The sequence below is a fragment of the Nilaparvata lugens genome, chromosome 8 (genome assembly GCF_014356525.2).
Source record: "Nilaparvata lugens isolate BPH chromosome 8, ASM1435652v1, whole genome shotgun sequence".
In the NCBI taxonomy this organism is placed as follows: Eukaryota; Metazoa; Arthropoda; class Insecta; order Hemiptera; family Delphacidae; genus Nilaparvata; species Nilaparvata lugens.
In genome coordinates, this window is record NC_052511.1 from 4176445 (window position 1) to 4192640 (window position 16196).

A 16196-nucleotide genomic window follows, 5' to 3' on the forward strand; every position below is an offset into this window, starting at 1 on the left:
ATCGTTGGAGCCGTTTTCGAGAAAATCGCGAAAAACCCTGTTTTTGACAAAATTTTCGCCATTTTAGCCGCCATCTTGGATTGCATTTGATCGAAATTCTTCGTGTCGGATCCTTATAGTGTAGGGACCTTACGTTCAATTTCAAGTAATTCCGTTAACTGGTAGATGAGATATCGTGTACACAGACACACATACACTCATACACACACACACACACACACACCACACACACACCACACACAACACACACACACAACACCACACACAACACACACACACACACACACACACACACACACACCACACACACACACACACACACACACACACACACCACACACACACAACACACACACACACACACACACACAACACACACACACACACACAACACACCAACACACACACACACACACCACACACACACCACACACACACACACCACACACACACCACCACACACACACACACACACACACACACACACAACACACACACACACACACACACACACCACACACACACACACACACACACACACACAACACACACACCACACACACACACACACACACACACACCACACACACACCACACACACACACACCACACACACCACAACACACACACACACACCACACACACACACAACACACACACACACACACACACACACACACACACACACACAACACACACACACACACCACACACACACACACACACCACACACTACAGACCACTACCCAAAAACCACTTTTTCGGACTCAGGGGACCTTGAAACGTATATATAGAAATTTAGAAATTGGGGTACCTTAATTTTTTTCGGAAAGCAATACTTTCCTTACATGTGGTAATAGGGCAAGGAAAGTAAAAAGTAGCCTCCTTCATACGCCAAAAATAAGGTGCGTACAGACTTTCGCTCTGCTCCGCAACCGAACGTCACTCCAGCAGAGCGATTGATGATCGACCGGGGAACGCGAGGAGATCTAACATCTTCCGTAACGTTCATGATGGGTGTACGGGCGGAGCGACTGTGGTACGATGGAGGAACGAGGGCGGTACGAGGGCGGTACGAAGGCGGAGCGTGCTCGGTGCGGGTTGGAAGCGCGAATATGTGTACGCAGCTTATAGCTTCGTACACATATATACGCTCTTCCAACCCGGACCGAGCACGCTCCGCCCTCGTACCGCCCTCGTTCCTCCATCGAACCACAGTCGCTCCGCCCACACACCCATCATGAACGTTACGGAAGATGTTACATCTTCTCGCGTCCCCCGGTCGAACCACTGTTGCTCCCCGGTCGATCATCAATCGCTCTGCTGGAGTGACGTTCGGTTGCGGAGCAGAGCGAAAGTCTGTACGCACGATTTAAGTCGACGGTTTGGCATTTCTCTTAATGTTTAAATGTTTATATGTTGCGCATTTACGGCGAAACGCGGTAATAGATTTTCATGAAATTTGACAGGTATGTTCCTCTTTTAATTGCGCGTAAACCTATATACAAGGTTTTTGAAAATTTTGCATTTCAAGGATAATATAAAAGGAAAAAGGAGCCTCCTTCATACGCCAATATTAGAGTGAAAATCAGACCATAAAAATTATTCATCATAAATCAGCTGACAAGTGATTACACAGATGTGTGGAGAAGCCAGTCTATTGCTGTATTTCCATAAGGTCTATTATAGTTTCAATCAGGTACTTGTGGATGAGAATACTGCGTGAGGTCTGCTGTTCACAGAACTACAAGTATATTTACTTTAGCGAAATAAATATTTTATAATATTCTATTCTATTCTTTATTGGAACAACTATTCATCTATGCTACAATAAGTACGGTCTACTGTTCACAGAACTACTAGTAGTGTATGAATCAAAATTTGGGGAAGAATCAGTTTTGGGCTGTGCCTATTTGTCCTTCCTCAATCATTTTAAAGAATTGTGCTCTATTTATCAATAAATAAATAACGAGCGAAGCTCGGTGCCCCGATATTTATACATACTTGAAGGGGGAAATTGAAGAGAATTATACTGGAATCAATTAGGATAATACTATATGAGAGAGATTACTTGACCTATTATACCCATAGAAGGCATTACCATGTATATAGACTGTGCGAGCCTCCACGTTTCAGAGAGCATGTGAGATGAATAAATGATTAAGAGCTTAGGTTGTCATTTAAGGGCTATTGAGCTTTAGCTGCGGCACGAACCTCATATAAGCTGCTGCTTCTGACGAATAAAAACGTCACACGCAATCATTCACTGAGCTTTCCCTCTTGATTCTCGCTCTACGGCCTACATTCATCAAATTTTCACATACAGAACAAATCGTTCCATCGTAAAGTGGCTTTAATTTGTAACTTGCTTTTACTTTCCTTGCCCTATTACCATAGGTAAGGAAAGTATTGCTTTCCGAAAAAAATTAAGGTACCCCAATTTCTAAATTTCTATACGTTTCAAGGTCCCCTGAGTCCAAAAAACTGGTTTTTGGGTATTGGTCTGTAGTGTGTGTGTGTGTGTGTGTGTGTTGTGTGTGTGTGTGTGTGTGTGTGGTGTGTGTGTGTGTGGGTGTATGAGTGTATGTGCGTCTGTGTACACGATATCTCATCTCCCAATTAAAGGAATAACTTGAAATTTGGAACTTAAGCTCCTTTCTCTATAATGATCCGACACGAACAACTTCGATCAAATGCAATTCAAGATGGCGGCGAAAATGTTGTCAAAAACAGGGTCTTTCGTGATTTTCTCGGAAACGGCTCCAACGATTTTGATCAAATTCATACCTAAAATAGTCATCGATAAGCTCTATCAACTGCCACAAGTCCCATATCTGTAAAAATGTCAGGAGCTCCGCCCCACCAATGCAGATAGATTCCCAATTATTAGGCTTCAGATACAATTGAAACAAAAAAATCAAGTGGAGTAGATTGAGCATGAAAATCTCTACAATTAATGTTCAGTAACATTTTCACCTAAAATTGAAAATAAGCTTTAAATTCGAGAAAATGTGATTATTCAATTGCAAATTATTGTTGATTATATTAAATCATTCACTATGAAGAGATAGCAGACCTCATGTGTGTCTCCAGCGTTATTGCCCTGTCACCAGCTGGCTCAAATCTTTGAATAGTAGACTTGAGATGCGCGGGAACACTAGCGTCAGGTGATCAATTTTCATAACGGCAAGGAAAGTTGTGTGAGTGCGCCACACCAGATTTTTGATGGGTAGTTTTCTTTTCTCAAATGAATTCAAGGTTAAAAAGTAGAAAGGTAATTTGGTGCTTAATCCACCTGATTTTGATATTTCAATATTGGATATTCGAGATGGATTTCATCTGAGACTAAAGATGCAGTAATGCTATTTTGCTCGTATATTATGATTCTTCTCGATTTCATAAATAATCTGGTTTCAATTGGCTTCAATGGAACTTCTGGAACTTTCCAAACGTGCACTTTCGTTTTTTCCTCTCATCCTTAATTTCCTTTCTTTCTTGGTATTTCATTGTAATCATTATTGACTCTGCTTCTTCTTCTTCTTCTTCTTTTTCTTCTTCTTCTTCTTCTTCTTCTTCTTCTTCTTCTTAAACTATAGCTCAGAAAAACACCTACAACATTTTACAGCCGATCAGAAAAGACTACTTTCAATTACTTCACGCCTTGTGATATTGGTTGTCAGACCGCCATCAAATACTCAACGCCTTGCAATTGGTCGGATTTATTTTGGGCTTCGCCACTAGCCACGCCCACAACCAATCACAGGCCAGCAATGCAAACCAACACTTTCACCAAATAGTTTCAAAGTCCACCGTTAGATGACGTTAGCTGCTGGCTGAATTTTCTGTGTGATATTGTTGTCTAAAAGTAGCTTGTAGATTTCATAGGTCTTTATTTTTCTTTTTCTTCTTCTTCTTCTTCTTCTTCTTCTTCTTCTTCTTCTTTTTTCTTCTTCTTCTTCTACTTATTCTACTTCTCCTACTTCTATACTTCTCCATTCTTCTTCGACCTATACCAAGTGATATCTTCTTATTCTCTATTTTCTCGATTATATCACCATAAATGATACAGTATCACCACACATAATACAGTATTGACACAATATGATACATCATCATCTCTACTTGATACCCAACAACTAATTTGGGTATCTAAAAGTGAATGATTGAAAGAATATTGTAAGATTTAAGCATGCTTTCAAATAGACAGACGTGAGAGGAAAGTATTAGTTCAAAATAGAGTATTTCAACCAATGGTTCGGAACCCATCTTAAGCTCAAGGTCCTCACGTTTATCATCCGTATCATTACCCACGCACAAGCCTGGAGATCATATCGGCATCACCCTCAACAAAGAAGAAAAAAGCACAAAATAAAGAATTCCAAAAATATTATTGATTCAAATTACCCCCAACTGTTACTGATACGAAGAGAAATAACAAAATTTATTGTCATGTCATAATTTAGAATTTTATTATTTCGTCATATCTGTTCATTGTTTAAAGATGATTTGGCAACGTTGCAGTATAGATATAAGATATAGGAGTGGCCGTAGTCGAGTGGATCAGATGCTGGCTTCATGATTCAGAGGCCCGGGTTCAAATCCCGGCCCGGGCAAGATATTTATCTCGGGCCACTCCCGTGTTTCGGATGGACACGTTAAGCCGTCGGTCCGGCTGCCTTAAAAAGCAGTTGTTAGGTCATGTCAGAGGCCCTGAAATTGATCAGTTGCGACCTGAAAACTCTGACTCCAGACCTGAGCCAGCCAGGTCACTCGGTATTATTATTATTATTATTAACGTTGCAGAGCTAGAAAAGAATAGCTTATAGACAAGGATAGCAACATCAATGTTAAACTAATACTGCCATTATAATTTTGACCTCACTAGATAAAGTGAGCAATTCTAGAATGATTTATAGAGTTGGGGCACAGATGGATCAAAATAATAATATATTTGTTAATGAATCATATTTCTATATTGTTGATAAACGATCTGGCAACTCTTGCGTAACTAGAAAAGGATAAAGGATCTGCTTTGTTGAATGATAGACAAGGATAGCAACACCAATGTTCATCTAATACTGCCATTATAACGTGGACCTCACTATAGATGTAAGTTCTCCATTGAACGGCAGTTTATAACGTAGTTAGGTAGTTTTGTAGTTGGGTCATGTTGTCATGTTCCCCCGTTTTATTCATCAGTGTTAAATAATCTCACAGTTTTATCTACTCCCGGAAGCGAGGGTTTAATTTTGGAACACCCTCGGGGATTGTAGTCGAAACCCTCTTGCATGTAAACCCCTGGGGCGAGAGAATAACATATGACAACACCGTAGTGAGGTGAACGTTATAATGGTGGTAGATAAAGATAGGAGACAGCGTTACCGATTCTCTGCCTTGTCACTGCCTTCGTGGTTAAGTGGTTGAGTGGATAGTACTGTCCAAACCTGGCCACGTCAACAAATATAGAAGTTGAAAAGTTATTACACAAATATTTTCAAATCCACAAAAATAAGTATACCAATTTGAATCTTCTTTATTTTAACTTTCTGAAGACAGTGTGAATTTTAAATTAAAAATGCATTATATTATTTATATAGAGGATAGCTAATAGAAGATCTTCTTCTTTATGTGCCGTCTCCTTTAAGAAGGTTGGCTATCAACATGGCAATTTTGATTTTTGAGGCAACCGCCCTGAACAGATCAATGGAACTACTGTTGTACCACTGTCTCAAGTTATTTAACCAGGAGATCCGTCTTCTTCCTATACTTTTTTTGCCTGTATCTTTCCTTGTATGTGTTTGCAAAGTGTATATCTCTCTCCTCTCATTACATGACCCAAGTATTGCAGTTCCTGATTTTGATGGTGATCATGATTTATCTGTCCTTTCCCATTCTTCTTAATACTTCCTTGTTGGTTGTTCTGCTAGTCCAGCTTATTCTGAGAATTCTTCTATAAGCCCACATCTCAAATGCTTCTAGTCAGTCGGTGTCGTTCTTTTTAAGAGTCCAGGCTTCCATTCCATATAATAGAACTGGAAATACGTAGCCTTTAAGCATTCTTAATTTGAGATGCAGGCTAAGATCAGTACTACTCAATACGCTCCTCATAGAAGATACCAGTATATAATATGATGTAATATTAACTGTTCGTTCTTGTTTAGAATGAACAATTATATTTTATTCGTCGAGAAATTGTACCAAGGATCTGTATTTTAGCTGAACTGTATTTAGCTGTACTGTATTTAGTTGTACTGTATTGAGTGACTGTATTCAGTGATTGTGACTTGAATCAGTGCCTGACAGTGGTTTGGAGTCTAATCCCGGAAGCGTGGGTTTAATTTCGAAAAACACCCTTATATACTTAGACTCTAATACATTACAGATAAGTACAGTTCAGCTAAATACAGTTCAGTTAAATACAGTTCAGCTAAAATACAGGTCACAGTAAACTTTAGAGGGAGGACTGAATGTAGGAGAAGGAGGGAGAAGAGAAGAAGGAGGTGGAAAATAAATGGAAGAAGAGAGCAGAAGCAAAGAAGAAGAAGAAGAAAGAAGAAGAAGAAAGAAATTGAATCGAAAATGTTATCAGGTGGTAGAACAAAGTAGATTGTAAGAGAGAATCCACATATAACATTCTGGTTGTTGAACCAGAGGGAAAAGGAGACAAAAATAAGCTCAAAGAAGAACAGAAGTAAGAGGAAGATCAAGCAGAATATAGAGTGTGAGGAGAAGGAAAAGGGTGAAGGAGTGAGATGAAGATACGAGGATGATGGAGAAAAAGGATGATGGAGAAAGGATTGGAACAGAAGGTTAAGGATGATTAGAATAATGCAGAAAACAGGAAAAGAGAAGAAAAATAATGAATATATTTCCAGGAGGACTTTTTGTGTTGTTGAGAAGTTGATATTGTGGTAATTATTCATATTGAATGAAAAAGACTAAGAAATTTTTGACAATTTCTTAGTCTTTTTTTCCCAGGAGGAGGTTGAAAGGGAGGAGAAGGAGGAGAAGGAGGAGAAGGAGGAGAAGGAGGAGGAGAAGAAGGAGAAGTAGGAGAAGTAGGAGAAAAGGGAGAAGAAGGAGAAGTAGGAGAAGTAGGAGAAAAGGGAGAAGAAGGAAAAAAAGGAGAAGAAGAAGACTAAGAAGAGCCTGTTGAAAACTGACAATGTAGGATGATGTATGTCAGGTTAGGTATCGAAATAAACCAATCATATAAAACAAAATACAACCAACAGAGTATAGAAATATAAGTCACAGAAATATAGAAAAATAACTAAGAAGGACACTGCAAATAGCATGTCAGGAAAGAGACAACGATACGAAGGACCCAATAAAACAACCACAAAGAAATACAACAGAAAAGAGACAATGATAGAAAGGACCCAATAAAACAATCACAAGAAAATACAACAATAAATAATAATACAATGAGAAAACCGCAAAGAAAAGACGAATGTTTAGGGATTGGACAATTTACTTGGAAGATCATGGAGTCCTTCTTGCGTGTTTTGGCACAATTTTCATGACTGGAAAGGGATTTTCCGACCCTTTTCCACTGAGAAACCCTTCTCCTTGTTCCTATATCACTATTCTACATTGACTCCACCCTCTAAGTTACTATAAGAAACTATAGGTATAATGTTAGGTAGATATAATACTACAGTGTGCTCACTACAGTCACTATAGGTATAATGTTAGGTTGATATAATACTATAGAGTTATAGTGAAATAGAGCTTCTATGATGTTCTACAATGGTTTCTACTCTATAATAGTTGCTTGGTGGTCTGATGATTACTGGAATTAAACGTAATTGTTCTTTGTTATACTTTGAAGTTTATTGTTGCGTTGTTCTACGTTTGTAACTTGCACAAAAAAACCTGTATTGTACTGAATGAATTCGCATGCTCTGATGAATTAGCTGGATGAATTAAAATTAATTTCTAGTGAAACTTGGATATTCTACCGCCAATTATCTAGCATCCAAGTTATACGTACTGTCGATAATGTTCTGAAGATGATTTTAACTCGAAAATACAAAATGTTCTGTACATTTTCATCATCACAGGATTGTTAATTTTTAATATGTTCAACTATCATAAGTTTGAAGGACTGTATATTATCAATGTTTTTCAGATATAATATCGGTTTTCTATTTTTTTCATTGACCATGTGAGAAATAGTCTCTTTATAATTATTTTAGTTATATCTTATGAGATGATTTGCTGATGTGGAGTATTTTGTTCTAAACTGATGTAAACAATGAAACTTGATTTCATTTGAAATACTACATCAAAATAAAGTTTCCACCCTCTTCTTAGTTTACTATTGAATTTGACCTTGACTTGTTCTCTGATATCAATTTTCTACCTTTGTTTTTCATGTAGGCCTAGTTTTTGTATTATTTTCCGTCTTAACTGAGTTTAAAATAGTATATTTAGTTTTTAGTTTAGTTTGAAACCAGTTGTTCCTTCCCCTATCATTCATAATTCGTTAATGTTTTATCCATAAATGTATGGTTAAATTAATAAAAAACAGTATTCTTAAAAATTTTATGTACAGCTTTAGGTGGGTTCCGAACCAAGTTGAAAAGTCTGTCACCTCAACTCTTCATCCTCTATCAAATTTCCTTCCAATCTAAATCAAATCCAATCTTTTCTTTATTCTTTATTGACTCATATATTGAGTGCATCATTAAAATGAAATTTTCTTCATTTGATTCCAATCGTTTAAGCCCTCCTAGAATAATTATGTAGGGAACCGTTTTCACTCACTTCAGTTTAGTGTTTCACATTTACTTCACATCAATTTTAAACTCTCTTTGAACGCCACAGATTGTTTGAATACATCAGACAACAAGGTGTGGAAGCCCCTGGAGCTTTTGGAAATTAGAGGAATCTCCACAGTTGCATAGTAATGGATGAAAGAAGAGAAAATCAATGAAAAACAAACAGAGGAGAATTTATCAGGGTCAGGTGAAATACTGAGTTGTAGCCCGCATTAATTAAGGTGTACAGGTGGTGAGGATTGTTAGACTATAGTGAGGTCCACGTTATAATGGCAGTGGAGAAAGACATCGAAACAGGGTTGCCGTTTCTCTGCCTTGACACTGCCTTCTATAAAGGATAGCTGATACCGGTATATCTGATGTAATATCAACCGTTCGTTCTTGTTTAAAATTTTCAATTATATTTTATTTGTCAAGAGAATATATTTTTCGCCACACTACACAAAAAGCAGCTGTTTTCCAGTCCCTATGTAGATCTGAAAGACATTGTTTGCAGACGACTCTCGTCTGACGTCAGAACAGGTTTCTTTTCCGGCCTAGGCCGGAAAGAGTACCCTTTCCAGCCGCTAACGAAAGAAAGGTGATCAAAAAACAGCTGATCAAAAAACTTTCCATTATCTGTGTTCATTATTCAATAATTAAAACATTCATAATAATATCATCTTATTGTCATCTTATTGTCTTATCTCATTTTCTGCTCTAGGTGCGAAATATACTATTTCAATGATTAATTGATGCATTATTATGATTGAGACTAAATATTTTGTGAATTAATAATATTTCTACATTGTTGGAAGCGATCGGGTAACGTTGCTGAGCTGGGAAAGGATAGCGCTTTCTGCTTTGTTGAATGATAGACAAGGATAGCAACACCAATGTTAATCAAATACTGCTATTACAACGTGAACCTCACTATAGTGTGTCTACGTTTTAATGGCAGTGGAGAAAGACAGCAAAACGTCGTTGCCGTTTCTCTGCCTTGCTACTGCCTTCTATAGAGGGCAGCTGAAATTGAATAATCTTCATGAACGAGATTAAATATTTTGGATATTGATTATATTTCTACATTGTTTAAAAACGATCAGGCAATGTTGCGGAGGTAGAAAACGATAGCGCTATCTGCTTTGTCGAATGATAGACAAGGATAGCAACACCAATGTTAATCAAACACTGTCATTATAACTTGGACCACACTATATTGTCTGTCTATAGTGAGGTCCACGTTATAATGGCAGTGGAGAAAGATAGGAGGTCAACCTTGCCGATCCTCTGTCTTGTCAATGCCTTCTATAGACGGTAGCTGATACAGGTTTATTGATGTAATATTAACTGTTCATTCTCGTTTAGAATAATCAATTATATTTTATTAAGCTAGAAATTATATTTTCCAATAATTTCATAACGAATTTACATTATTAACATAAAATATTTTGTTAATTGATTATTGATTCTACACTGCTAAAAGACGATCTGGCGACAGAGCAAAGCGAGAATGTAATAGCGCTATCTGCTTTGTGGAATGATAGACAAGGATAACAATACCATTGCTGATCAAACACTTCCATTATAACGTGGACCTCACTATAGGTCCACAGTGCAGTTTAACTTGGGAATAAAATGGAACAGATAAATCGGTGAGGCACGAACGTTAAACAGAGTACGGTGAACAGAGGGGCTGTGCGGCTAAATGCAGTATAATCACCCTTCCACCCCGATTTTCATTCAAGTTTCGCGTTCCTTGTTTTATCCACCTGTGTACTGCAATCAGTCGTTCGAAAGAGTTTCAAGTGAGTGGAAGAAGAGAGAGATAAAGATAGAGACAGAGAGAAAGACAAAGAGAGAGCGATTACATATGAGAGAGAGATAGATCTATATATATAAAAGCGAAATGGCACTCACTCACTGACTGACTGACTGACTCACTCACTCACTCACTCACTCACTCACTCATTCGCAGAACTAAAAATCTACCGGACCAAAAACGTTCAAATTTGGTAGGTATGTTCAGTTGGCCCTTTAGAGGCGCACTAAGAAATCTTTTGGCAATATTTTAACTCTAAGGGTTGTTTTTAAGTGTTTAAAGTTCGTCTTTTAGCATATATATTCTCCTTCTCCCAATCTCTCAATTATAATTAATTGAAATTTCCATATCATATGTTACTATAGAACTATAATCTAGATAGAGTACCTCTTCGAAACAGTTGTTAACTGGCAACTAAATTGATAATTTTGTCAGGTTGGCATTAAGTTGAGTGACTTGTTAGGTTGGCACCAAGTTGAAGATTTAAATGCATTTATCGCGGAAAAATTGATTGGGCACTGCTACTTCAATCCTGGGAATATTATATTACTAGCCGTCAGGCTCGCTTCGCTCGCCATATCCGTTTAGCCAGACGTTTAGTCTGGACCCTCGACTGGATTGTCCTAACATATGATAAAAATTCTCAAATGAAAAATGCAGGCGAGCGAAGCGAGCCTGCTGATCTCATTCCTGGACGATGCAGTCGGGGGTCCTGGGGGCGGAGCCCCCTGACTAGACGGATATGGCAAGCGAAGCGAGTCTGACGGCTAGTAGATAGATAAATGCCTTTTATTTACACTATACAATTTCAAAAGATTCAGATTCAGATTCAGATTCCTTTATTCATGTGTTTAACAAAACATAATTCAACTTACGTTCTAGCGTAAAAATAAATACCAGTAGCGGTAAAATGACATGGTAAATCATATTAAACTAATGAGTTCTACAATAATATTGAGCAAGAAAAATGATGAAAAATGCAAAAGTTAAGGTACTACTGTAATGTTTTCACATGAAACGGTTAAGTTTGGACCTTAAGAAGTCTATTCTCAGAGAGGGTATCAAGGAGAGATAGAGAGAGAGAGAGAGTACATATGAGAGAGAGAGAGAGAGAGAGAGTATTAAGGTGGAGATACCTGTATGCTGCAATCAGTCGTTTTAAATAGTTAGTAGTTAGTTGAGAGAGAGAGAGAGAGTGAGAGAGAGAGAGAGAGAGAGAGAGAGCAAAAGAGATTGGGTGTAAGAGTGAGAAAGAATGAGTGAGAACGAGTGAAAGAGATTGAGTATTTAAGGTGGAGATACCTGTGTGCAGCAATCAGTCGTCCAAAAGAGTTTCAAGTGAGTTGAAAGAGAATGAGTGAAAGAGTGAGAGAAATAGAAAGAATGGAAGAGAGTGAGTATTAAGATGCAGAGTGATGTATATATATATATATATATATATATATATATATAATATTAGAGAGAGAGGAGAGAGAGAGAGGAGAGAGAGAGAGAGGAGAGAGAGAGAGAGAGAGAGAGAGAGAGAAAGAGCGAAAGAGAATGAGTGAAAGAGTGAGTGAGAACGAGTGAAAGAGAATGAGTATTTAAAGTGGAGATACCTGTGTGCAGCAATCAGTCGTCCAAAAGAGTTTTAAGAGAGTTGAGAGAGAGATAGAATGAGTGGAAGAGAGTGGGTATTAAGATGCAGATACCTGTGTGCAGCAATCAGTCGTCCGAAAGGGTTTTAAGTGAGTTGAAAGAGAATGATAGAGTGATAGACAGTGGGAGAAAGAGTGATCGAGTGTGAGTGAGATATGAGGGAAAGGAGAAAGTGCGAGAGGGAGAAAAGAGTGAGTGGGAGAGGGAAAAGACAGAGTAAGAGAGAGAGAGAGTATAGTAAGGTGAAGAGCTCAAAGACTGATTTGTTGAAAAATAAGGAGAGAAAGGTTGTGAGATGGATGGAGAAGAAAGGTGGAGAGATGAAGAGTGTGAGAAAGACTAATAAAGTGGAGAGAGAGATTGAGAGAGAATGAGAGCGATGGATTTAGAAGGGAGATAATAAGCAGAAGCTAAAATCAGTAGCAAACAGCTTGAGCGTTGCGCTTTTCTTTAATGCACGCTTAAGTTGCTAATGGTCGATAGCTCGAAGGTGGATGAAGGGAGAGGGAGAAGAAGAAGAAGAAGAAGAAAAAGAAGAAGAAATAAGTAGGAGAAGAGGAAGAGGGAGAAGGATAAGAAGAAGAACAAGAACAAGAAGACAGCAAGAAGAAGAAAAAAATGAAGATGTAGAAGAAAAAGAAGCTGAAGAAGAGTTAGAGGAAGAAAAAGAAGAAGAAGAAGAAGAAGAAGAAGCAGAAGAAATGGAAGAAGAAATTGTAGAACGGTAGTCGACGTTTATATTGAAACGAAGGTGGATTGCATGGTGCAAAACGGTGGAAGAGTTATGAGTATAGACGAGTTGGGTAGCAGAGTTAGAAAGAGAAGAAGAAGAAGAAGGGGGTGAAGAAGAAAGAGGATGTGAGAGGGGTGGGAGGAGTGGTGAATGGGATGTAGAGGAAGGGGACTAACTGATGAACCGAGTCATAGAATGGAAGTCAGACGAAGAAAAGAAGAATGAGAAGGAGAAGAAGAGGAAGAAGGAAGTGATGGAGGAGAAAGAGGAAGATGATGGGAGGTGGATGAGGATGAGAAGGTTGAGGAGGTGGAGGATGAGGAGGAGGAAGAGGAGGAGTAGGAATGAGCAGGATGAAGAGGAAGGGGACTAGCCGATGAGCCGAATCAGAACGCAAGTCAGACGAAGACAGAAACAACCGATGAAAAACTCGACTGCCGGAAAAACTGGTCTGAAAAGCCGGGATTAATTCACAGGCCATTTGCATGCTCATACCTTGGAAAAGCTTCTGAACTGAGCTGAGATGAAAATTGTATAATGGACAGTGTAGACACGGAGTTCAGTGTACGCTGTTTTTTGGCCATAATTGTTTAATGCCGGTTTCAGGTGGTATTTTGTAAATTTCTTCATTGAAATCATGAGAGAGTTGGTTTTATTTGCTTTTCTCCTCCAGAAATTCATGTTGGGAAGTCGGCTTTTTATCCCACTTTCTCAAATAACAATATTTGATGAGGTGAAATGAGGTATTTTGAGTATTATTGTCATTGTGAATAAATTGCAATATGCTTATTCATATCGTTACTCTCTAATTCGTACTTTTTAGAAATTTATTGTGAGGGCACAAGAGGGTTTTAATTTCTTTTAGAGGAAACATATTATCATTGTATTATAGTCTGATATCCGATAACAAATTACTTTTCCTCCACCTACTGTCTAAAGTACTTACTTTACTCCCTGAAACATGATACTAAAGTGTCACTTTTTCGCTCTCGGTAGTAAAAAACAGAAAAACTCCCTAGGGAGGAAAAGTGACTCCATTTAAATAACATGGGAAGCATCTCTATTTTAAAAACTCACATGGTAATAGGTTAGAAGGTCTAAGCTCAGATGAGAAAGCATAATAGAGGTGTCTGTCATTGAGTCAACTGAATTCAATCAGAAATTTGATCAACTCATGAAATATATGTTTGTATGATATTATATTCTTAATATTAGTAGACGATAAAAATTTATACAACTTTTAAAATATTCAGATCAACGGTTTCGAATCTGTTGATAGAACTTAATTAGCATTAATTATAATTGTACTAATACATGGTAATACAGTGCATCAGCATTTTGTGCTAATACAAGATTGATTTTGCCTCGTGCAATCGAGTATAGGGGCCCAGTTAGCCCTGCATTTTTTTCTCTTAAGGTTTCCAAAAATGTGTCAGCTCTTGATACTTGATATGCGATTCCACCGTGGCAAGCTTATCTGTAGCTAGCTTTCCAAGCAATAGTATATTTCGCACCTAGAGCAGAAAATGAGAATTTTCCGGCTCGAAATTGGTTTTCAAGTCCGAGGCCGTAGGCGGAGGACTAGAAAAGATTGAGAGCCGGAAATAGTATATTTCGCACCTAGAGCAGGAAATGAGATTTTTCCGGCTCGAAATCGGTTTTCAAGTCCGAGGCCGTAGGCCGAGGACTAGAAAAGATTGAGAGCCGGAAAAACATTTATACCCATGGAGCAAACGATATTTTTCGCCACACTACAGGTATTACTGACAAAATAAATAAAGAATACTCGTTATTGTACCTATCTCTTGATTTTAGTGGTAGAAGATTCTTGCAGTCAGGATTTTAGATTCTTTTAAAATTTCACTTAGAATATCACGGGCGTCGTCATCTTCAAGCATTTTTGAAAATTTTGGAATGCGCTAATCAACATAAAATAATTGAATAAAAATGGTTGCGAAGCAAATGCTGGATTAGTTTTATTGGAAATTCGAGCTGAAATAATGGCGAATTCAGATGAAGAGAGTTGACACTCGCCCGATCTAGCGGATGACTTATTAACTACGGACTTCCATGTTAGCGGCGGCTGGAAAGAGTATTCTTTCCGGCCTAGGCCGGAAAAGAAACCTGTTTCTTATGTCAGACGAGAGTCGTCTGCAAACAAGGTCTTTCAGATCTACCTAGGGACTGGAAAACAGCTGCTTTCTATGCAGTGTGGCGAAAAACATTTTTGCCCGTGGTGCGAACACTATTTTTTGCCACACAAAAAAAATAAACAATATATATATATGAGAATAGTTGTTTACTAAGCACTTCCGTTAGCAGAAGTGGAAGGTGATAGCTCTAGCAAATCTGAAATAATCTGAATATCAGGAAATTGTCCAAGTATTTTTATTTTTTATTCTGATTTGTCTAAATAACCTAAAAGATGATGTTCGATTATGTGGGAGGTTGAGTTTATACTTTTTTATTCTTTCAAATGACAATAAGATGATATTTTTATAAATGTTTTAATTATTGAATAATGAACACAAATAATGAAAAGTTTTTTGATCCGCTGTTTTTTAATCACCTTTCTTAGTTCCATGTTAGCGGCTGCAAAAGGGTACTCTTTTCCGGCCTAAACCTGTTCTAACGTCAGACGAGAGTCGTCTGCAAACAATGTCTTTCAGATCTACGTAGGGACTGGAAAACAGCTGCTTTCTGTGCAGTGTGGCAAAATAGTATACTTCGCACCTAGAGCAGAAAATGAGACTTTTCCGGCTCGAAATCGGTTTTCAAGTCTGAGGCCGTAGGCCGAGGACTAGAAAAGATTGAGAGCCGGAAAAACATTTTTGCTCATGGTGCGAATGATATTTTTCGCCACACTACAGGTATTGCTGACAAAATAAATAAAGAATACAAAATAAAGAATACTGTACTTGTTATCGTACCTATCTCTTGATTTTAGTGGTAGAAGATTTGCGGATTTCAGATTCTTTTAAAATTTCACTTGGAATATCACGGGCGTCATCATCTTCAAGCATTTTTGAAAATTTGGAATGCGCTAATAAACAATAAATGATTGAATAAAACTGGTTGCGAAGCGAATGCTGAATTAGTTTGATTTGAAACTCGAATTGAAATCATGGTGACTTCAGCTGATGAAGAAAGTGGACACTCGCCCGATCTAGCGGATGACGGACTTCCATGACCGGCTGGAAAGAGACCACTTTCTGGCCTAGACCGGAAAAGAAACCCT

The 16196-nt window shown here is 38.0% G+C and overlaps 1 protein-coding gene across 7 annotated transcripts in view; it reads left to right on the top strand.

Annotated features, from left to right (window-relative positions):
• Positions 1–16196, top strand: part of LOC111047608 — a 317339-nt gene that overhangs the window by 227460 nt on the left and 73683 nt on the right. The gene's annotated exons all lie outside the window — the stretch shown is intronic.